The following is a 21,407-nucleotide window of genomic DNA, read 5'->3' on the forward strand; positions in this document are numbered from 1 at the left end:
AACGGCTTATTTATTTGCTTCTACCTGCAGAAGCCTGGCTGAGGGGTGGGTCAGAGAAATGTGTCTAATAATAATGTTGGTATTTGTTAAGCGCTTACTATGCGCGGAGCACTGTTCTAAGTGCTGGGGTACATACAGGGTAATCAGGTTGTCCCACGTGAGGCTCACAGTTAATCCTCATTTTACAGATGAGGTAACTGAGGCACAGAGAAGTAAAGTGACCTGCCCACAGTCACACAGCTGACAAGGGGCAGAGCCGGGAGTCGAACTCATGACCTCTGACTCCGAAGCCCAGGCTCTTTCCTCTGAGCCACGCTTCTAGTGTCTGGGTCACTGCACCGGTCACTGGGAGATAGTGCCGGAGCTAAATCAATCAGTCAGTGATATGTATTGAGCACGCACTATGTATAGAGCAATGTACTAAAGTGTTTGGGAAAGTACAAGTTAGTTGATAGGTTCCTTGTCCATGAGAAGCTTACAGTCTAAAGCTAAAAATAAATAATAATAATAATGTTGGTATTTGTTACACGCTTACTATGTGCCAGGCACTGTTCTAAGCGCTGGGGTAGATACAAGGTTATCAGGTTGTCCCACGTAGGGCTCACAGTCTTCATCCCCATTTGACAGATGAGGGAACTGAGCTGCAGAGAAGTGAAGTGACTTGCCCAAAGTCACACAGCTGACAGGCGGCAGAGCTGGGATTCGAACCCATGACCTCTGACTCCCAAACCCAGGCTCTTGCCACTAAACCACTGGATGGTCCTCTAGACTGTAAACTCACTGTGGGCAGGGAATGTGTCTGTTATATGGTTATATTGTACTTTCCCAGATACTTAGTACAGTGCTCTGCACACAGTAAGTGCTCAATAAATATAATTGACTGACTGACTTGCCATCCCGGGACTTCCCTTCGCTACAGCGTGGCCTAAAGGAAAGAGCATGAGCCTGGGAGTCAGAGGATGTGCGTTCTAATCCCAGCTCTGCCACTTGTCCGCTGCGTGACTTTAAGCAAGTCAGTTATCTTCTCTAGTGCTCAGTTCCCTCATCTGTAAAATGGGAATTAAAACTGTGAGCCCCATGTGGGACAGGGATCGTGTCCAACCCAATAATCCTGTATCTACCCCAGTGCTTAGAACAGTGCTCGGCACATAATAAGTGCTTAACGAATCCCACAATTATTATTATTACTAGGTACCTTCAGTGCCGCCCCTTTCCATCCCAATAGAAGGTCTTCAAGTGGCTGATAATAATTTTTATGTTTTTTTATTACGTGCATTAGAGAAGCAGCATGGCTCCGTGGAAAAAGCCCAGGCTTGGGAGTCAGAGGTCACAGGTTCTAATCCAGGCTCTGCCACTTGTCAGCTGGGTGACTTTGGGCCAGTCATTTCCCTTCTCTGTGCCTCAGTGACCTCATCTGTCAAATGGGGATTAAGACTGGGAGCCCCATGTGGGACAACCTGATTACCTTATATCTACCTCAGCACTTAGAACAGTGCTTAGTAAGTGCTTAACAAATACCAGCGTTATTATTATTATTATTATTACTACATTTCAAGGGCTGAGGTAGATACGGGACAGCAGATGGTTTACACCCCCTGTTCCACATGAGGCCCTCACTGTAAAAGTAAGGGAGAGCAGGAATCTTATCCCCATTTTACAGATGGAGAAATTGAAACCCAGAGAGGTTATAGCTAGCCCAGGGTCACAAAGCAGGCCAGTTCCAGAGTTAGGATTGTCTTGTCTTATACTGTCGAGTCGTCTCCGACCCACCATGGACACATCTCTTCCAGAAGGCCCCACCTCCGTCTGCAATTGCTCTGGTAGTGGATCCACAGACTTTCCTTGGTAAAAATCCAGAAGCGGTTTACCATTGCCTCCTTCCGCGCTGTAAACCTGAGTCTCCGCCCTCGGCTCTCTCCCATGGCACTGCTGCCCAGCACGGGTGAGTTTTGACTTGTAGCAGTTGGCCTTCCACTCGCTAGCCACTGGCCAAGCTAGGAATGGAATGGACAGGCCTCTGCTTGACTCTCCCTCCCGTAGTCGAGACTGGTAGAGGACTGGAAACTCTCTGGGTGCGACCCTGAGAGGGGAGAGCTAGGATTAGAACCCAGGTTTTCTGATTCCGGACCTCATGCTCTTTCAGTCAGCTTTCTTCCTCCTACCTACTAAACTTGTTGATCTCCTACTGTAGCCCAGTACGCTCACTTCACTCCTCTAACACACTTACCGTACCTTGAACTTGCTAGTTATCAATCGACCCCTTGCACCCATCCTCCCTCTGGCCTGGGGAACACCCTCCCTGTTCATATCTAACAGATCATCGCTCTGCCCACCTACAAAATCCTCCTAAAATCATATCTCCTCCAAGAGGCTTTCCTAGTCTAAACCCTATTCATTCATTCAGTTGTAATAATAATAATGTTGGCATTTGCTAAGCACTTTTGTCCCCCGTGGGGCTCACAGTCTTCATCTCCATTTTACAGATGAGGTAACTGAGTCCCAGAGAAGTGAAGTGACTTGCCCAAAGTCACAAAGCTGACAAGTGTCGGAACCGGGATTAGAACCCATGACCTCTGACTCCCAAGCCCGGGCTCTTTCCACTGAGCCACGCTGAGCGGTTACTGTGTGCAGAGCACTGTACTAAGTACTTGGGAAGTACAATTCGGTAACAGATAGAGACAATCCCTACCCAACAAGAGGCTCACAGTCTAGAAGGGGGAGACAGACAACAAAACAAGTAGATAGGCATCATTAGCATCAAAATAGATAAATAGAATTATATTTCTTCTATTTGTGCTCCTCTCTGCATCATCTATACACTTGGCCTTAAGCACTTTTGATGTTCATCCAAAACCTATAGTGCTTATGTAAGTAGTCAATCAATCATTGGTATTTATTGAGCTCTTACTCTGTGCAGAGCACTGTACTAAGTGCTTGGGAGAGTATAATACAAAACAGTGAGCATCTTGTATTTCACTATTTCCTTTGTCCATAATTGACTGTATTTCCTGTCTCATCCTGTAGACTATATCTACCAACTTGCTTAGTTGAGTGCTCTGCACACGTAAGTGCTCAGTTAATACCACTGATTGACTCGCCACATGGACTTGGAATGTAAATACTCCCTCTTGCTCTCCTCTAAACTGTCTTTCAGTAACTTGGTCAAGTGTCAGGAAGCAGCAAACCTCCTAGCTGTCTTGCCTCTGAGTTCCCCCAAAGAAGGACCTGGGCTCCAGTCCTGCCACTACTCTGCTGAATGACCTTGGGTAAGTCACATAACTTCTCTGTGCCTCAGTTCTCTCATCGGTAAAATGGGGATTCAATAGTATTTTCAATAGTATTTATTGAGCGCTTACTATGTGCAGAGCACTGTACTAAGCGCTTGGGATGAACAAGTCGGCAACAGATTAAAACTGGGAAACCCATGTGGGACATGGGCTATGTCCAACTTGATTACCTTGTATTTAGTGTGGCGCCCGGCACATAGTAAGTGCTTAACAGATAACATTAAAAAAAAGCCCTAGTAGCAAAGCAGGTTTGGGGCTCTTTTCCCTGGGTACAGAAGCTGAGGGCATTTCCTGCTCTGGTGTTGGTACCTGCCCTGAATTTTGAGAGCTTGGGCATCAGGAAATGAATGAGGGGGAGGGTGCACCGGACTAAACAGTGAATGTCTTTTGTATCAGATTGGTGGTTTTATGGTTAGGATTAGTCTGACCATGGGTCCCAGTTTTGCCAGGACTTCATTCGGGAGGACTGTCGCTTTACTCTGGATGAGGAAAAGGGGAGTTTAAAGTTTATTCTAAAATTCTAGTTTGAGCCAAACTACCGTATTTAACAGCCGCCGTAGCTGCTGCCAACCCTGAACAGGCCTCTCGGGGCTATTAATGTCGCCAATCGCCGAAGGCCCGACCTATAGACCTCTGGTTTCCACTGTGACCAGGCCGAAGCAGGCCTGAGACTCAGGGATGAGATCACTAACAGCCAAGATACAAAGATTCTTCCCCCACACAAACCTCCCCCTCCGGCCTTGCTGCTGCCAGCGAACTGTGTGACTGCGTTCAAAGGGTGGGGCTAAGTGTCCTTCAAGAACAAGGACAGAATCTAAGAGTGAAGGGAGTTCAGGTAAATATCGCAGGTTCGCCAGCCCTGCCCTGCTTTGATTGCTGGTATTGGTGGAATTTTGGGTGTCCAGGATAGGAGAGAAGACTTGTAAATAATTGGAGAAGCAGAGTGGCTAAGTGGGAAGAGCATGGGCCTGAGAGTTAAGGGGACCTGGGTTCTCCTCCTGGCTCTGCCACTTGTATCTTTGTCACCCCGGGAAAGTCATTTAACTTCTCTGGACCTCAGTTGCCTTATCTGTAAAATGGAGATTAAGACTGTGAGCCCCGGGGAGGGACAAGGACTGTGTCCAACCTGATTAGCTTGTATCTTTAAATTATTTATTATAAATTATTTATTCATATTACTGTCTGCCTCTCCCTCTTGAGTCAGTCATTTATTCAGTCAGTCAACTGTACTTACTGAGCGCTTTCTGTGCACAGGGCACATAGTGAATGGTTGGGAGAGTGTGATATAACAATATAACAGACATATTCCCTGTCCACAATGAGCTTACAGTCTAGAGGGGGAGGCAGACATTAATATAAATAAATAAAATTACAGAACGTACATAAGTGCTGTGGGGTTGAGAAGCAGGATGAATAAAGGGAACAAGTCAGAGTGATGCAGAAGGGAGTGGGAGAAGGGGAAAGGAGCACGTTATGGGCAAGAAATGTTTCTGCAAAATCTGTTGTACTCTCCCAAGTGTTTAGAACAGTGGTCTGCACATAGTAAGTACTCAGTTAATACCGTTGATTAATTGACTGATCTACCCCAGCACTTAGCACAAGGCCTGGCACCTAGTCAGTGCTTAACAAATGCTATTACAAATAAATACATAATTTTAATCTGCTAGCCTTCCTCCATTAGATTGTAAGCATCTCCAGAGCAGGGAATGTGTGACTCGTTTCTCTTGTACTCTCCCAAGTGTTTAGTCCTCAGTGCCAATGATCCATCAATTGACCATCACAGTAAACAGCCCAAAGTCCACCAGACTGGTTTCACCAGCTCAAGAACTCCCGGAGCTTTGGCGGGAATGTCTGAGAATCACTTCTGAGTTCAATATTTACGTTGGGCTCCTCAGAGAGTAGTACCACTCAGTGTTGTTTTATCAGACAGGGTGAGAATCGTGGTTGTGTACAGTATTCGAAACCCTCGGGTTTGATCCAGATTTGTTTGATCGGAACAACTGCCAGGAGACATCACAAGATCAACTGCCCTTGTGATGAGACTTAAACTCCCTGTTCCTGGAGAGTTGCCAGGATAGTTTTTCCCAGGGTGTTCTCAGCTCCAGAGTTACACAGAAAAGACACATTAATCTGGATATTGAATAACTTGGAGGAAAACTCCTCGCTTTTTTGTACTCTTTGTAGATTGATTCTTTTCTTCTTTCTTTCCTCATTTTTTTTTCTGTTGGAACATTGGCCCTAGCCCAAGGACACATTTCCAAAGAGGGACTGGAGGGTTTCCGTTGGGGCAATTGTCTATGTCCAGATGTCAAGAGATGTGGTGGTGTCCCTGACACACTCTGTAGGGCTCTGTGGGGTTTTATGCCCATCCTCTCCAACAGGACTTTGACTTAAACCGTTCCAGAAAGATGGGTCTCATGGATTCAAAGCCGCCTAGAGAGGAGAAACACTTTCTCTTATTTGGAACAGGTCTCTCTGTCTTCCCCACCATGTATATCATGGAACATGACCCTCTACCACGTTCTTCAGGATGGCCTCGGCTCCACATCTCCACATCTCTCCCGGACAAGGAGAAATCCATCATCACCTGGGTAGGAATGTAGTCCAGGGCCTGGGTAGGAATGTAGTCCAGGGGCGTGTCCTAGGATGGACGGAGGGGAAGATGAACAGAGAGACTTGCTCCAAATAAGAGACCGTTACTCCTCTCTAGGAAATATTTATTGAGCACTTACTGTTCGCAGACCACTGTACTAAGCACTTGGGAGAGTATAATATAAAAATCTAACTGACACATTCCCTGCCCACAACAAGCTTACAGTCTAGAAGAGACCGACATTAACAAAAAAAAAATAAATAAAATTATAGATAGGTATATACATGCTCTGAGGCTGCGGCGTGGGTGGTTAATGAAGGGAACAAGTCAGAAAGACGCAGAAGGGAGTGAGAGAAGAAGAAAAGAGGGCTAGGTCTGGGAAGGCTTCTTGGAGGAGATGTGCCTTCAGTAAGGCTTTGAAAGGGGAGAGAATAATTGTCTGTCACATATGAGGAGAGAGGGCACTCCAGGCCGGAGACAGGGTGTGGGCAAGAGGTTGGCAGTTAGCTAGACGAGATCGAGGTATAGTGAGTTAGGTTGACATTAGAGAAGGAAAATGTGTGGACTGGGTTGTAGAAGCAGAGAAACGAGGTGAGGTAGGAGGGGGCAAGCTGATCGAGTGCTTTCAAACCGATGGTAAGAAGATAACAACTGGACGCTTTGAATACAGCAGACCCATCTTTCTGGAGTGGTTTAAGTCCTGTTGGAGATGGTGGGCATAAACTCTGAAGAGCCTTAAGGCGTGTGTCAGGGACAACACCCCGTCTTCTGACATCTGGGCATGACTGTGACTTGGGTAAAACTGGCAATCATCTGGCGGTCCAGCGCTTTCTTTGAAGAAGCGTCTCCCGGACTTCGAGTAGTCAGATCACTTCCCCCACTTGGGCCGGCTCCAGCCATTCAGATTCATTCCCGTTGGAGCCCGATCTTCCTCTTTTCCTTTGGCCTTGGCTACAACCCGGGCAGCTGGAATCCACATGTGAAGACTGTTAAGGGACTATGAACAGTAGCACTGGGGCATGTCTCAAGGCAGGGAAGGTGAGCAATAGGAATAGCTTCAAACCCACAGCCGACTGCCACACCAAACGAGAAACCACAAACTGAAGGAGCGAGGATGTCCCTCACACTGCAGGCCATCGGTGGGGCTAAGAAACCGTTTGGGCGTTCGGAATGGTACGTAGGCTAGGCCGAGGGTCACATGACCCTGCTCTCTTGGTCCACAAACTGTCCTCGGTCCTTGGGGCTTGGGTCCCATCCATCCTCTCTCCTAAAACTGTGCGAGTCCAGAACCCCCCCCCATCACAGGAGTTCAGGGCAGGCCCAAGTCTGCTGCCTTGGTGTCTGGAAAATTGGGGCTGTCATGGAAGCTTGGCCCAGCCAGGGGCTGAGGGGAAATCAAGGAACAGCCCCTCCAGTCGATACCGAATGGTGTACTCACAGTCAGTCAGCCAGTCAACCGTATTTATTGAGCACTTACTGTGTGCAGAGCACTGTACTAAGCTCTTGGGAGAGTAAAATATAACAGTATTAACAGACCCATTCGCTGCCCACAATGCAATTACAGTTTAGAGGGGGAGACAGACATTAATATAAATAAATTAATTACAGCTGTGTACTTAAGTGCTGTGGGGCTTGGAGGGGGGGATGACTAAAGAGAAGCAGCATGGCTCAGTGAAAACAGCCCGGGCTTGGGAGTCAGAGGTCATGGGTTCGAAGCCCGGATATGCCCCTTGTTAGCTGTGTGACTGTGGGCAAGTCACTTCACTTCTCTGTGCCTCATTTCCCTCATCTGTTAAATAGGGATTAACTGTGAGCCTCACGCGGGACAACCTGATGACCCTGTATCTCCCCCAGCGCTTAGAACAGTGCTCTGCACATAGTAAGCGTTTAACAAATACCAACATCATTATTATTATTATTATTATTACAGGGAGCAAACTGGGGAGTTTTCTGTTTGATGTGGAGATGGATGGGCAACCACTAGAGTTTTTGGAGGAGCGGGGTGATGTGTCTTGAATGTCTTTTCTAGAAAAATGATCCAGGCAGCAGAGTGAAGTATGGACTGGAGTGGGGAGAGACAGGAGGCTGGGAGCTGAATCACCAGACATAAGAAAGAATGAGAGAAAGCTGATGGTAGAAGCTATCAAGGGATCTCCATCCATGGCTAGATCCGTGCTAGACTCTTCCTGGACTGGCCAGTGAAGAAAGATTTTAGCTATATACTTCTGAAGTCGCAAATTGGCTTCACCCTGCAGGATTACATGTGCTCTTGGCTGCAGATCTGAACCAGCCCCAGAAATGTAGGAATGATAATAACAGTGATACTGTGGGTTGTTCCTTTAAATGGTGTTTGTTAAGTGCTTACTACGTGCCAGGCACAGTCCTAAGTGGTGGGGTAGATACAAGCAAATCAGGTTGAACACAGTCCTTGTTCTACATGGGGCTCACAGTCTTATCCTTATTTTACAGATGAGGTAACCGAGGCACAGAAAAGTGACGTGACTTGCCCGAGGTCACATATAGGTATGTGACAGAGCTAGGATTAGAACCCAGGTCTTCTGACTCCCAGCGTTCTTTCCATTAGATTGAGGCTTCTAAACAATGTTTGGAGAACTCATGAGGCGTCTGGAACTCCTTCCTCCTTCACACTTGACAGTCCACCCTCTCCCCACTTTCAAAACCCTCCTAAAAGCATATCTCCTCCAAGAGGCCTTCCCTGATTAAACCCTCGTTTCCCCCAGTTGCCCTTCCCTCTGAATCACCTATGAACTTGGCTGTGCACCCTTAAGCACTTTGTTAGCCCAGCTGCACAACACTAGCGTACGTATTCTGGTACTCTATTTCCCCTATCTGAAATTTATTTTAATGTCTGCCTCCCCCTGTAAACCTTAAACTCTATGTGGGATTTTGTCTACCAACTCTATTGTATTGTGCTTTTCTAAATGCTTAGTACAGTGTTCTTCACACAGTAAGTACTCAATAAATACCACTGATTGACTGATTTGCCATCATCAGAAGGCCTGAAATCTGATAACCGTGGAAACTGCTGGGAAGCAGCATGGTGTAGTGGATAGAGCCCAAGCCTGGGAGTCAGCAGGTCATGGGTTCTAATCCCGGCTCCACCACTTGTTGGCTGTGTGGCCTTGGGCAAGTCACTTCACTTCTCTGTGCCTCAGTTATCTCAACTGAGGAATGGGGATTAAGACTGTGAACCCTATGCAGGACAGGGATTGTGTCCAACTTGATTTGTTTGTATGCACCCCAGTGCTTAATACAGTGCCTGGCACATAGTAAGTGCTTAACAAATACATTAATTATTATTATAACCCTGGAGAAACACGTTTTAGGGGCCAAGTCATAAACAGCACCTCTAGCAATCACCCTCCTATTCAACCCTTTTCCCACGACAACAGAAGCAACTCAGGAGGGATGAGCTAATCTTCCATGTGATTTCCAGCTCGGACTGTCCTCCCTCCTCAATTCTTCAACTTGCCTCCCATGAGATATTAACCCAGCCTGCCTTCCCACCCAGGAACAAGCAACAACCTCTTCTAGAGATCTGGACCTCTGGCCGCATGTATCTTAACAGCGGCCCCAACTCACCTGAACAGGAGTCCCCAGGCCAAGGTAAACCCTAAAAGCTCTTCTGTCTGGTTGAGATTCTTTCGCTCCAAGTCAGAAACTCAGCATAAGTGTTCTTCAGGAACTTAGCCTGTGGAGGGTCAATCAGTCCATCGGTCACGCTTATGGAGCGCTTATTGTGTGCAAAGTTCCGTACTAAGAGCTTGGGAGAGTACAGTATAACAGAGTTGACGGACACATTCCCTGCTCACGAGGAACTGGGAGACAGGAGGGGACAGACATTAGTATTAATAAATCAATTACAGATACGTACATACATGCCGTGGGGCTGAGGGAGGGGGTGAATAAACGGTGCAAATCCATGTGCAACGGTGATGCGGATGGGAGTGGGAGAGGAAGAATTGAAGGCTTAGTCTGGGAAGGCCTCTTGGAGATGCGCCTTCAGTAAAGCTTTGAAGGTAGGGAGAATGATTGTCAGAGTTCCAGGCCAGAGGCAGGACTTGGGTGAGGGGTCGGAGGTGGAGATAGATGAGATCGAGATACAGTGAGGATGTCCTGGGGGCCCTCTCTTCCAGCCCATCTGCTTAGGGGGTTGGAGAGATACAGAACTCTTAGAGAAGACCCCTACTCAGAGTGCAGAGGAACAATGACTGGAAAGTTTTCCGAGTGGGGAAACTGTCCTCATTACGGATAGGATCAGCTTGTGTATATAGAGTGAATGCCAGTGAAAACTATTCTTGGCACTGTATTAATAATGTTGGTATTTGTTAAGCGCTTACTATGTGCAGAGCACTGTTCTAAGCGCTGGGGTAGATACAGGGTATCAGGTTGTCCCACGTGAGGCTCACAGTCTTAATTCCCATTTTACAGATGAGGGAACTGAGGCACAGAGAAGTAAAGTGACTCGCCCACAGTCGCACAGCTAAGTGTCGGAGCTGGGATTCGAACCCATGACCTCTGACCCCCAAGCCCGGGCTCTTTCCACTTAGCCACGCTGCTCTGCCCTCCTAATTGTCTGAAAATACAAACTGCCCAAGTGGCTTTTGAATTAGGCACCCTGAGCAGTCTTTAACTGGCCAAGGGACATTGCTCATTGATAGAAAGCAGGTGAAAGCATGGGTTCTATTCCTGGGTCCCCCATGTATCTGCTGGGTGACCTTGGGCAAGTCCCTCCACTTGTCTGACTGCCTTTAGTCAATACCACTGGCTTGATCGCTAACATAATAATGCTATTTGTTAAGCACTTGCTCTGTGCTAAGCACTGTACTAAGTATTAGGCCAGATAAAATAGAAGCAGATTGTACATAATCCTTATCCCACACTGGACCCACTGCTGAGGGGAAGGGGAACAGATATCTAATCAATAAATTGATGGTATTTATTGAGCGCTTACTGTGTCAGAGCACTGACTTAAACACTTGGGAGAATACAATATGACAATACAGTGGACACATTCCTTGCTCACAAAAAGCTTTCAGTCTAGAGGGGGAGACAGACATTAATATAAATAAATGAATTACAGCTAGTACATAAGTGTGACTGGGAGGGGGGATGAATAAAGGGAGCAAGTCAGGGTGACGCAGAAGGAATGGCAGAAGAGGAAAGGAGGGCTTAGTCAGGGAAGGCCTCTTGGAGGAGATGGGCCTTCAAAGAGGCTTTGAAAGGGGGGGAAAATAATTATTTGGAGGCTATGAGGAGAAAGGGCATTCCAGGCCAGAGGCAGGATGTGGACGAGAGTTCGGGGGTGAGATAAACAAGATCAAGGTACAGTGAATAGGTTGGCATTAGAGGCGCAAAGTGGATGGGCTGGATTGAAGAAGGGGAGTAGTGAGGTGAGGTAGGAGTGAGCAAGCTGATTGAGTGCTTAAAAGCAGATGGTAGGGAGTTTCTGTTTGATGCAGAGGTGGATAGACAACCACTGGAGGTTCTTGAGGAATGGGGAAACATGGTCTGAATGTTTTTGTAGAAAAATGATCCTGGCAGCAGTGAAGTACAGACAGGAGTGGGGAGAGACAGGAGGCAGGGAGGTCAGCAAGGAGGCTGAAATGATAATCGAGGCTGGATAGGATAAGTGCTTGGATTAAGTGTTTTGGATGGAGAGGAAAGGGCAGATTTTAGTAATATTATGAAGGTTGAACTGAGAGGATTTAGTGATAGATTGAATATGTGGGTTGAATGAGAGAGAGAGGAGTCAAGAATAACGCCAATATTACCAGTTTGTGAGACAGGAAGAATGGTAATAGTGCAGACTAAGCTCTCTTTCCTTTTCTTCCACTCCCTTCTGTGTCACTCTGACTGGTTTCCATTATTCATCCCTCCACCCAGCCCCACAGCACTTATGTACACATCTGTAATTTCATTTATTTATATTAATATCTGCCTCCCCCTCTAGACTGTAAACTTGTGGTGGGCATGAAATGTGTCTGTTTTACTGTTATATTGTATTCTCTCAAGCACTTAGTATAGTCCTCTGCACTCAGTAAGCACTCAATAAATACGATTGACTGACCCACTACAGTGATGGGAAAGTCAGAGGGAGGACAGGATTTAGGTGGGAAGATGATGAGTTCTCTTTTTAAGTTAGAGGTGATGGCAGGACATCCTGGTAGAAAGGTCTTGAAGGCAAGAGGAAATGTGAGACTTGCAGATGAGAAAACGGAGGAAACGTTAAGTGGTTTACCCAAGGTCACCCGCCAGGTGAGTGGTAAGAACTCAGGACTCCCCTCCTGCTTCTTGTATTTCCTATAACCAGTGTTTTGGGGCCTTCTTTTCCTGTCTCCTTATCATCGAAATCTCAGCATTTGTCCATCAAAGGATTTTTACAACTTTTTATCTGCCAGAATTTTAGTATCAAGTCTGTGACTAGTTTCCCTGAACCCTTCTTTATCTAGGTTGGTTTCTTTGAAATGCATATGAGTCCCATCCAGCTAGAGGAGGTTTTATAACAGTCATTCTTTCTCCTTCCCACTCCGAGTTCTATTCCTTAATTACAACCTATTCATTTTATTCCAGTCTCATTCCCCACGGAAACTATTAAAAAATGTGTCTGCCCTGAAAAGTTTGGGTAGATGCTTCTCCCAGGCCAGGCTGTTCCTTTTGCCCAGCAACCCGATCCATCCAGACTCCTAGAAGTCCTTTCTCCAGTAGGGTTATTGTCGCTGTTAGGACTTTTGGGACACAGAACAATACTCCCTGAGTGATGGGCAACTTGAAACATTTTTCTTTTTAAATGATATTTCTTAAGTGCTTCCTTTGTGCCAGGCACTCTACTAAGCACTGGGTTACATGCAAGTTAATCAGTTGGACACAGTCCATGTCCCATATGGGCTCACGGTCTTAATCCCCATTTTACAGATGAGGTAACTGAGGCCCAGAGAAATGAAGTGACTTGCCCAAGGTCACCCAGCAGAGGAGTGGCAGAGTCGGGGTAGAACCCAGTTCCTTCTGACTTCCAGGCCTGTGCTCTATCCACTAGGCCAAGCTGCTTCTCAGTATCCCTCACTGATTGCTCCTCTAGTTGCAAATCTTTGGTGTAGTCTGATCTTCATCCAGGCTGCTTTTTCCAGTGTTTAGTACAGTGTTTGACACACGCTAGGCCTTTATTAAATACTATTGAATGGGATAACGTGTAAATGACTCTGCGACAATATGACTGATCACATGAGAATGGAAGAGAAGCCGGGTTTGTGCTCTGGAAGCACCGGACTGTGGTCTGGAAGCCCTGAGCAGTGCCTTGAAAGCCATGGACTGTACCCTGGAAGTCCTGAGCTGCTCCCTGGAAGCACTGGACTGTGCTCAGAAAACCCAGGAACGACTTCTGTCATAATAATTGCGGTATTTATTAAGCGCTTACTGTGTGCCGGGCACTGTACTGAACACTAGAAGTAACAGGCTGTGCCCTGAAAACCCTGGACTGTGCTCTGGAAACCTGGACTATGCCCTGGAACCCCAGACTGTATCCTGGAAACCACGGACGGTATACTAGAAGTCCTGGACTATGTCCTGGAAGCCCCGGACTCTGTCTTGAAAGTCCAGAACTGTGCTTTATAACCCTGGACTGTGTTCTGGAAGCCCCAGACTGTGCCCTGGAAGTCCAAGACTGTGCTCTGGAAGCCCTGAACTGTGCCCAGGAAGCCCAATACTGTGTCCTAGAAACCCTGGACAGTGGTCTGGAATCTGCAGACTGCACCCTGTACTCTGTCTTGAAAGTCCAGACTGTGCTTTATCACCCTGGACTGTGTTCTGGAAGTCCAGGACAGTGCTCCGGAAGCCCCGAACTGTGCTCTGGAAGCCCCGGACTGTGCCCTGGAAGCCCAATTCTGTGCCCTGGAAGTCCCAGATCTGGAAGCCCCAGATTGTATTCTGGAGCTCCAGACTGTACCCTGGAAGCCCCAGACTGTGCCCTGGGAGCCCTAGACTGTGCTCTGGAAGCCCCAACCTGTACACTGGGAATCTTGAACTGCACCCCGGAAGCCCTGGGCTGAACTCTGGAAGCCCTGGACTATGTTCTGGAACCCTGGTCTGTCTGTAAGCCCCGAACTGTGCCTTGAAAGTCCCAAGTTGTGCTCTAGATCCCTGTACCGTCTTCTGGAAGCCCTGGACCGTGCTCTGGATGTCCCGGACAGTGCTCTGGAAGCCCCAGACTGTGCCATGGAAGCCCTGGACTGTGTCCTGGAAGCCCTGGACTGTCTTCTGGAAGCCCCGAACTGTAACCTGGAAACCATGGATTATGCCTCAAAAGTCTAGAGCTGTGTTCTAGAATCCTGAACTGTGCCCTGGAATCCCCGAATGTGTTCCAGAAACCCCTGGAATGTATCCTGGAAGCCTCGGACTGGGCTCTGGAAACCCCAGACAGTGCTCTGGAAGCTCTGGACTGTGCCCTGGAAGCCATATCCAGATGATTATGAACCAGCCTAGGAATCAAGAAAGGACTATCGCTTTAAGGCTCTGTACCACCTCTCCCAGTCTTACCTATCAGCTATCTTCATCTGCTACTCTCAAATTCACCTTCCCCCTGGACCTTGTTCTTGATTCTTCCACTTTCAATCTCTTGCCTGGCACTACCCTAACTCCATATCTGCCAGATCGCAGTAATCCCTAGCTTCAAGGCTCTCTTAAATAACAATAATAATAATGATGATGATATTTGTTAAGCGCTTACTATGTGCCAAGCATTGTTCTAAGCGCTGGGGTAGATACAAGGTAATCAGGTTGTCCCACATGGGGCTCACAATCTTCATCCCCATTTTACAGATGAGGTAACTGAGGGCCAGAGAAGTGAAGTGGCTTGCTCAAGGTCACACAGCAGACAAGTGGCAGAGCCGGAATTGGAACCCACAACCTCTGACTCCCAAGCCTGGGCTCTTTCCACTAAGCCATGCTGCTTCTCAGGTTGTCCCCAGCAGACAAGTGGCAGAGCCGCGATTAGAATCTAGATCCTTCTGACTCTTAGATTTATGCTCTATCCACTAGGCCACAATGGGATAATGTGAACATGTGCCATAAGGTGGAAGTTAGAAATTGGCCGATGGGGAGTGTCCCTCTAGGAGATCCTTTGACCCTCCCACTTGCTCCAGACAGGTTGCATTGTCCTCCCCGGTCTGTGTGAACTTTTAACACCTCATAGAAGCCCAGGAGGGAATCTTCTTATGCCCTCGAGTTGTCTCCCGACCCACAGCGGACCCCATGGACCCAGCGGACCCCATGGACACGTCTGTCCCAGCAGGCTTCCCCTCTATCTGCAATCATTCCGGTAGTGTATCCAGAGAGGTTTTTTTGTAAAAATACAGAAGTGGTTTACCACCGTCTCCTTCCGCGCAGTAAAATCGAGTCTCCATCCTCGACCCTCTCCCATGCTGCTGCTGCCCAGGATTGTAGCTTTCCACTCTCTAGCCACTGTCCAAGCTAGGAATAGAATGGCTGTTCTTGGGGCTCAGATCAAACAAACCCAAAAAAATCTACAGAAGCATCCGATTCCATATCGGTATCGGAGAGGAGTTTCCAGCCACTCCGGGATGGCAACACTGTTGTGTTGCTGGAAACTGGGCTGTCTGGAGGAATACTAGCCGATGGCCACCTGCCTAACGCTTGGGGAAAGGAGCCAGAGCTGGGACTGGGAATCTGACCTCTGGGAGGGTCCCAGGCACTAGGTATTCACCCAATCCTCAGCCCCAGAGCACATACGTGCATATCCATAGTTTATTTATATTAATGCCTGTCTCCCCCTCTAGAATTTAAGCTCCTTGTGAGCAGGGAATGGATCTAGCCACTCTATTGCATTGTACTCGCCCGAGTGCTTAGTACAGGGCTCTGCATACAGTAAGAGCTCAGTAAATTCCATTGATTGATCGATGGACTCTGGAAACATTTTTCTGCTTCTCTTCTGCTGGTGCTGGAGCGTGACTTGAGTGGATGCTACGGTGCCCATTGGTTTAAAAACAATCTGAGGAATGAAAAGGGTCTAGGGAAAATGAGGGAGGGGGTGCTGTCTGAGCTCAGGACCTGGAAGTGGGTGGAACAGGGCAGAGCAGGAAGAAAAACGTCAAGGAGCAAATCGATTCATCATCCATGGTATTTAATAATAATAATGTTGGTATTTGTTAAGCGCTTACTATGTGCCGAGCACTGTTCTAAGCGCTGGGGTAGACACAGGGGAATCAGGTTGTCCCACGTGGGGCTCACAGTCTTAATCCCCATTTTACAGATGAGGGAACTGAGGCCCAGAGAAGTTAAGTGACTTGCCCACAGTCACACAGCCGACAAGTGGCAGAGCTGGGATTCGAACTCAGGAGCCCTGACTCCAAAGCCCGTGCTCTTTCCACTGAGCCATTTATTGAGCATTTACTGTGTGCAGAGCACTGTACTAAGCACTTAGGAGAATACAGTGTAACTTTGGGGACGGGCCTTGCAGACCATGGAGCCTGTCAGCAATTCACGTGTGATACATCTCTGGGTTGCATGTAATAATAATAATAATAATGTTGGTATTTGTTAAGCGCTTACTAGGTGCAGAGCACTGTTCTAAGCGCTGGGGTAGACACAGGGGAATCAGGTTGTCCCATGTGGGGCTCACAGTCTTAATCCCCATTTTACAGATGAGGGAACTGAGGCACAGAGAAGTTAAGTGACTTGCCCACAGTCACTTGTGGGATAACCTTAAACTGGGGTACTACTTCCTTTAATATCCATTTTTCCTCTTCCTTTCCCTCCATTTGCAAATAACCTTTGTCTGTGTCTCTCACCATTAAATTGCAAGTTTCTTTAAGGCAGAGAACACGTGTTTTGTTTCTCCCAAATGCTTAGTGCAGCGCTTAATAGATACTCAGTAAATATCATTTATCAATGGATTGATTGACAAATCATTTGTCTGGAGAAGGCATTTGCAGAAGCCTGAACCTGGCAAAACTTACATAATAATGTCATCCACGGTATTTATTGAGCGTATACTACATGTAGTTACAATAAACAACCAAAGCTCTCTACTGGTAACCAAGCCGAAAGCGATAACGTTACCTGAATAATAATAATAATAATGGTACTTGTTAAATGCTTACTGTGTGCCAGGCGCCGTACTAAGCGTTGGAAGGGAGTTCCAAGCAAATCGGGTTGGACACAGTCCCCGTCGTATGTGGGGCTCACAGTTTCCATCCCCATTTTCCAGATGAAGGAACTGAGGCCCAGAGAAGTAAAGTGATTTGCCCAAGGTCACGCAGCAGACATGTGTCAGAGTCGGGATTAGAACCCGTAACCTTCTGACTCCCAGGCCCAGGCTCTAGCCACTAGGTCATGCGGCCTCAAACAGACGGACATTACCTGAAGCTAAATCAAGAGAGCTAGTGCGAGTCTTCTGGGAGACAGCAACTCTACCTCAAAATTAAGACCAATCCAAAAGCGAACAGCTCGTTGCGGGTAGAGAATGTGTCTGTTATGCTGTTGTGTTGTACTCTCCCAAGCACGCAGTACAGTGCTCGGCACACAATAAGGGCTCGATAAATACGACCGACCCATTGGTTGCTTGAACACGGGAATTGTGGTTTCCAACATTATTTCTGGCTGGGAGACTCCACATCCCACTTCTGGGACAACCTGATTACCCTGTATCTCCCCCCAGTGCTTAGAACAGTGCTCGGCACCTAGTAAGCGCTTAACAAATACCAACATTATTAGGACAGAAAACTCCGTCTTCTACACCCTTGCGGGGAGCGAAAATGTCTACCAACTGTTTTATTGTTCCCTCCCAAGTGCTTTGCATAGTGCTCTGCACACAATAAGAGCTCAATAAATACTACCGATCGACTGATTTCACCAACAAAGCCTTTTATAAATTATGAGGGCCCTCCATCTTGCCACCCGAGGGCCAGAGCTCTTGTCCGATTCTCACCGCGTCTTCTTCCCCAGAGCTTAGTACAGTGTTCTACACGCTGTAAGCACTTTGTAAGCACCGCTACTACTTGGGGCAATTAGTTCACATCAGATGGCGAGGGGATGACCGGCTCTAGGGTTACAGCCCTAGCCATCCTGTCAGGGGAAGTGGGAGAGCGGCTGGGGAATAATTCAGAGACTGATAGACTACCCAAGAATAATAATAATAATAATGTTGATATCTGTTGAGCGCTTACTATGTGCAGAGCACTGTTCTAAGCGCTGGGGTAGATACAGGGTAATCAGGTTGTCCCACGTGAGGCTCACAGTCTTAATCCCATTTTACAGATGAGTTGGCAGAGCTGGGATTTGAACCCATGACCTCTGACTCCCGAGCCCGGGCTCTTTCCACTGAGCCAGGCTGCTTCAGCAGCATGTTTGGATGGATAGCACACGCGCCTCCGAGTCAGAGGACCTAGGTTCTAATCCCAGGTCCGTTACTTGTCTGCTCCGTGACCTTGGGCAAATCGCTTCACTTCTCTGAGCCTCAGTTACTTCGTCTGTAAAATGGGGATTAAGACTGTGAGCCCCATGGGGAACATGGACTGTGTCCAACCTGATAAGCTTGTATCTATCCCAGCACTTAGAACGGTGCCTGGCACATAAGAAGCATTTAACGAATACCATAAATAAATCAATCCATCAATCATATTTGTTGAACACTTACTGTGTGCAGAGCACTGTACTAAATACTTGGGAGAGTACGACAGAGACACACCACTCTGTCCACAAGAAGCTTATAGTCTAGAGGGGGCTCATTTGGGAATCGTTTTCTAAATGATTTTGGACTGTGGCTCCAAAGAATGTACAGGGAGACAGAGAGAGAAAAGAGAGCGAGGGAGAGAGAAATTAAACAAAGAGAGAGAAAGAGAGGAAAACTAAACCAGGTCTAAATTAAAACTCATTCCTAGATCCTAGATCCACCAACTTCTATCAACAAGAAGCAGCATGGCTTAGTGAATAGAGCAGGGAACTGGGAGTCAGAAGGACCTGGGTTCTAATTCTGTTTCTGCCACTTGTCGGCTGTGTGACCTGGGACAAGCCACCTGGCTTCTCTCTATGCCTCGGTTTCCTCATCCGTAAAATGGGGATTAAAGCCTATTCCTTCCCATCTAGACCGTGAACCCCACGAGGGAGAGGGACTGCGTCCAGCCCGATTTGCTTGTACCCACCCAGCGCTCAGTACAGTGCCTTGCACCCAGTTAGCACTTAACAAATGCCGCAGTTACTTTTAACAGCCAAACTCCTATTTTTTTCCCCAAGGACCCTTAAAGACAGACAGGAGGGTGTACTCACGAATATGGCAGGACCTTCCTCAAGACCGTCAGGAGAGCTCAGCAGCAGTGCAAGCGGAGAGAGAGGGAAAGCCAAAAGTGACATAGACCACCCCCGTCCCCGTCCTTAATTTAAAGAGCTCCACCAGACATGGTTGACTCTCGCTTCAGATAATTCTGTGAAATCTAGGCCTTTGGCCTGCTGGGTTTTGTAGTTCCTGGACTGGGGCCCTACTTCCCTTCAGCCCCTTGACCTCAGCTCTGCCTCCAAAGGAAGGCCGAACGTAATCGCAACCAACCCCGGACGACAATACAGTGAGACCTTGGAATGCAGTTGGTCTACCGGTAGTGAAGCAATGCTCATTACAAAACGCCTTCGCTGGGTGGTTCGAGGGAGGAGAATAGGTGACGGCCCTTTTGCGGTGAGTTGAAATGGAGTGAGTTGAAATGGAGTCGCTGAAAATAGGGCAGAAGGAAGGAAGGTTTTCAGCATACAAGAGAGCCCAAACTCAAACACTTGTTCATTCCCAGCGCTTAGTACAGTGCTCTGCACATAGTAAGCGCTCAATAAATGCTACTGAATGAATGAACGAATGGCCCGACACTGGGCAAATGGGAGAGGAGTCAGCAACTTGGCCAGTTTAGTCTTTGGCAATGAGAGTGGAGCGACTGGCTTGGAGTAGTGACTTTAGGAAGATTATGATCCTAAGAAGGACAACCGGAGTGTTGTCCGGGAACTGTGGTAACAGATACAACAATTGATCGGGGGTATTTACTGAACTCTTACCATGTGCAGAGAACTGCCTGTCTACTTGTTCTGTTGTGTTGTCTGTCTCCCCCTTCTAGACTGTGAGCCCGTTGTTGGGTAGGACTGTCGCCGAATTGTACTTTTCAAGCGCTTAGTCCAGTGCTCTGCACACAGTAAGCGCTCAATAAATACAATTGAATGAATGAATGAATGAACTGAACTACGTACTAGGATAAAGTTGGTAAATGTGATTCCCTACCCAAAAGGAATTTAGAGTCAACAGGGGGAGACAGGCATTAAAATAAAACAAGTCTGTTGTAGTGTTCACTCACTCATTTGTATTTATTGAGCGCTTGCTGTATTCACAGGACTGTACTGAGCACTAGGAAAGTAAAATTCGGCAACAGATAGAGACAATTCCTAACCAACAACAGGCTCACAGTCTAGAAGGGGGAGACAGACAACAAAACAAAACAAGAAGACAGGCATCAATAGCATCAATATAGATAATTAGAATTCTAGATATATACCCACCACTAATAAAATAAATTAGATTAATAAATATGTACATATATACACAAATGCCGTGGGGCAGGGAGGGGGGTAGAGCAGAGGGAGGGAGTCGGGGCGATGGGGAGGGGAAGAGGAGCAGAGGAAAAGGAAGGCTCGGTCTGGGAAGGTCTCCTGGAGGAGATGAGCTTGAGTGCTTACAGTTGAATTCTCTATTCAATAGGCCATGCTTCTTCTCACTAACTGCATCTGTTCCTCTCACCTTCATCCATATTCCACTTTACCTTTTCCAGAAAGAAACTCCTAACTTCACTGTGCCTCGATCTCGTCTGTCTCACCGCCAACCCCTGGCCCACATCCTGCCTCTGGCCTAGAACTTACTCTCTCCTCAAATTCACCAGACAATTACTCTCCCCCGCCCTTCAAAGCCTTATTGAAGGCCCATCTCCTCCAAGAGGCCTCTCCTGACTAAGCCCCACTTTTCCTCACCTCCCATTCGCTTCTGCGTTGCCCTGACTTGCCCCCTTTGCTCTTCCCTGCCTCCCAGCCCCACAGAACTTTTGTACATATCTGTGATTTAATTGATTTGTATTGATGTCACTTCACTTCTCTGTGCCTCAGTTACCTCATGTGCAAAATGGGGATTAATAATCATAATAATAATGTTGGTATTGGTTAAGCGCTTACTATGTGCCGAGCACTGTTGTAAGCGCTGGGGTAGATACAGGGTAATCAGGTTGTCCCACGTGAGGCTCACAGTTAATCCCCATTTTACAGATGAGGTAACTGAGGCACAGAGAAGTGAAGTGACTCGCCCACAGTCACACAGCTGACAAGTGGCAGAGCCGGGAATCGAACCCATGACCTCTGACTCCCAAGCCCGGGCTCTTTCCACTGAGCCACGGGGACTGTGTCCAACCTGATTAACTTCTATCTACCCAGAGCTTAATACAGTGCCTGGCACATGGTAAGTGCTTAACAAATACCACAAA

General features: G+C 47.4%; 1 protein-coding gene and 1 non-coding gene across 2 annotated transcripts in view; both read right to left on the bottom strand.

The window, feature by feature from the left end:
• Positions 1-9,580, bottom strand: part of SLC19A3 (solute carrier family 19 member 3) — a 52,048-nt gene extending 42,468 nt beyond the window's left edge. Inside the window, exon 1 of the mRNA XM_029060541.2 lies at positions 9,484-9,580. The gene's annotated coding sequence lies outside the window, so the exon portion shown is untranslated. The remainder of the gene's footprint in view (positions 1-9,483) is intronic.
• On the bottom strand, positions 1,953-2,090 carry LOC114816438. The gene has a single exon (XR_003764214.1). It is a non-coding gene; the product is annotated as a small nucleolar RNA SNORA7 (small nucleolar RNA).
• Positions 9,581-21,407: the final 11,827 nt, after the last annotated feature.

Source organism: Ornithorhynchus anatinus, chromosome 1 (assembly GCF_004115215.2).
Source record: "Ornithorhynchus anatinus isolate Pmale09 chromosome 1, mOrnAna1.pri.v4, whole genome shotgun sequence".
Classification (NCBI taxonomy): domain Eukaryota; kingdom Metazoa; phylum Chordata; class Mammalia; order Monotremata; family Ornithorhynchidae; genus Ornithorhynchus; species Ornithorhynchus anatinus.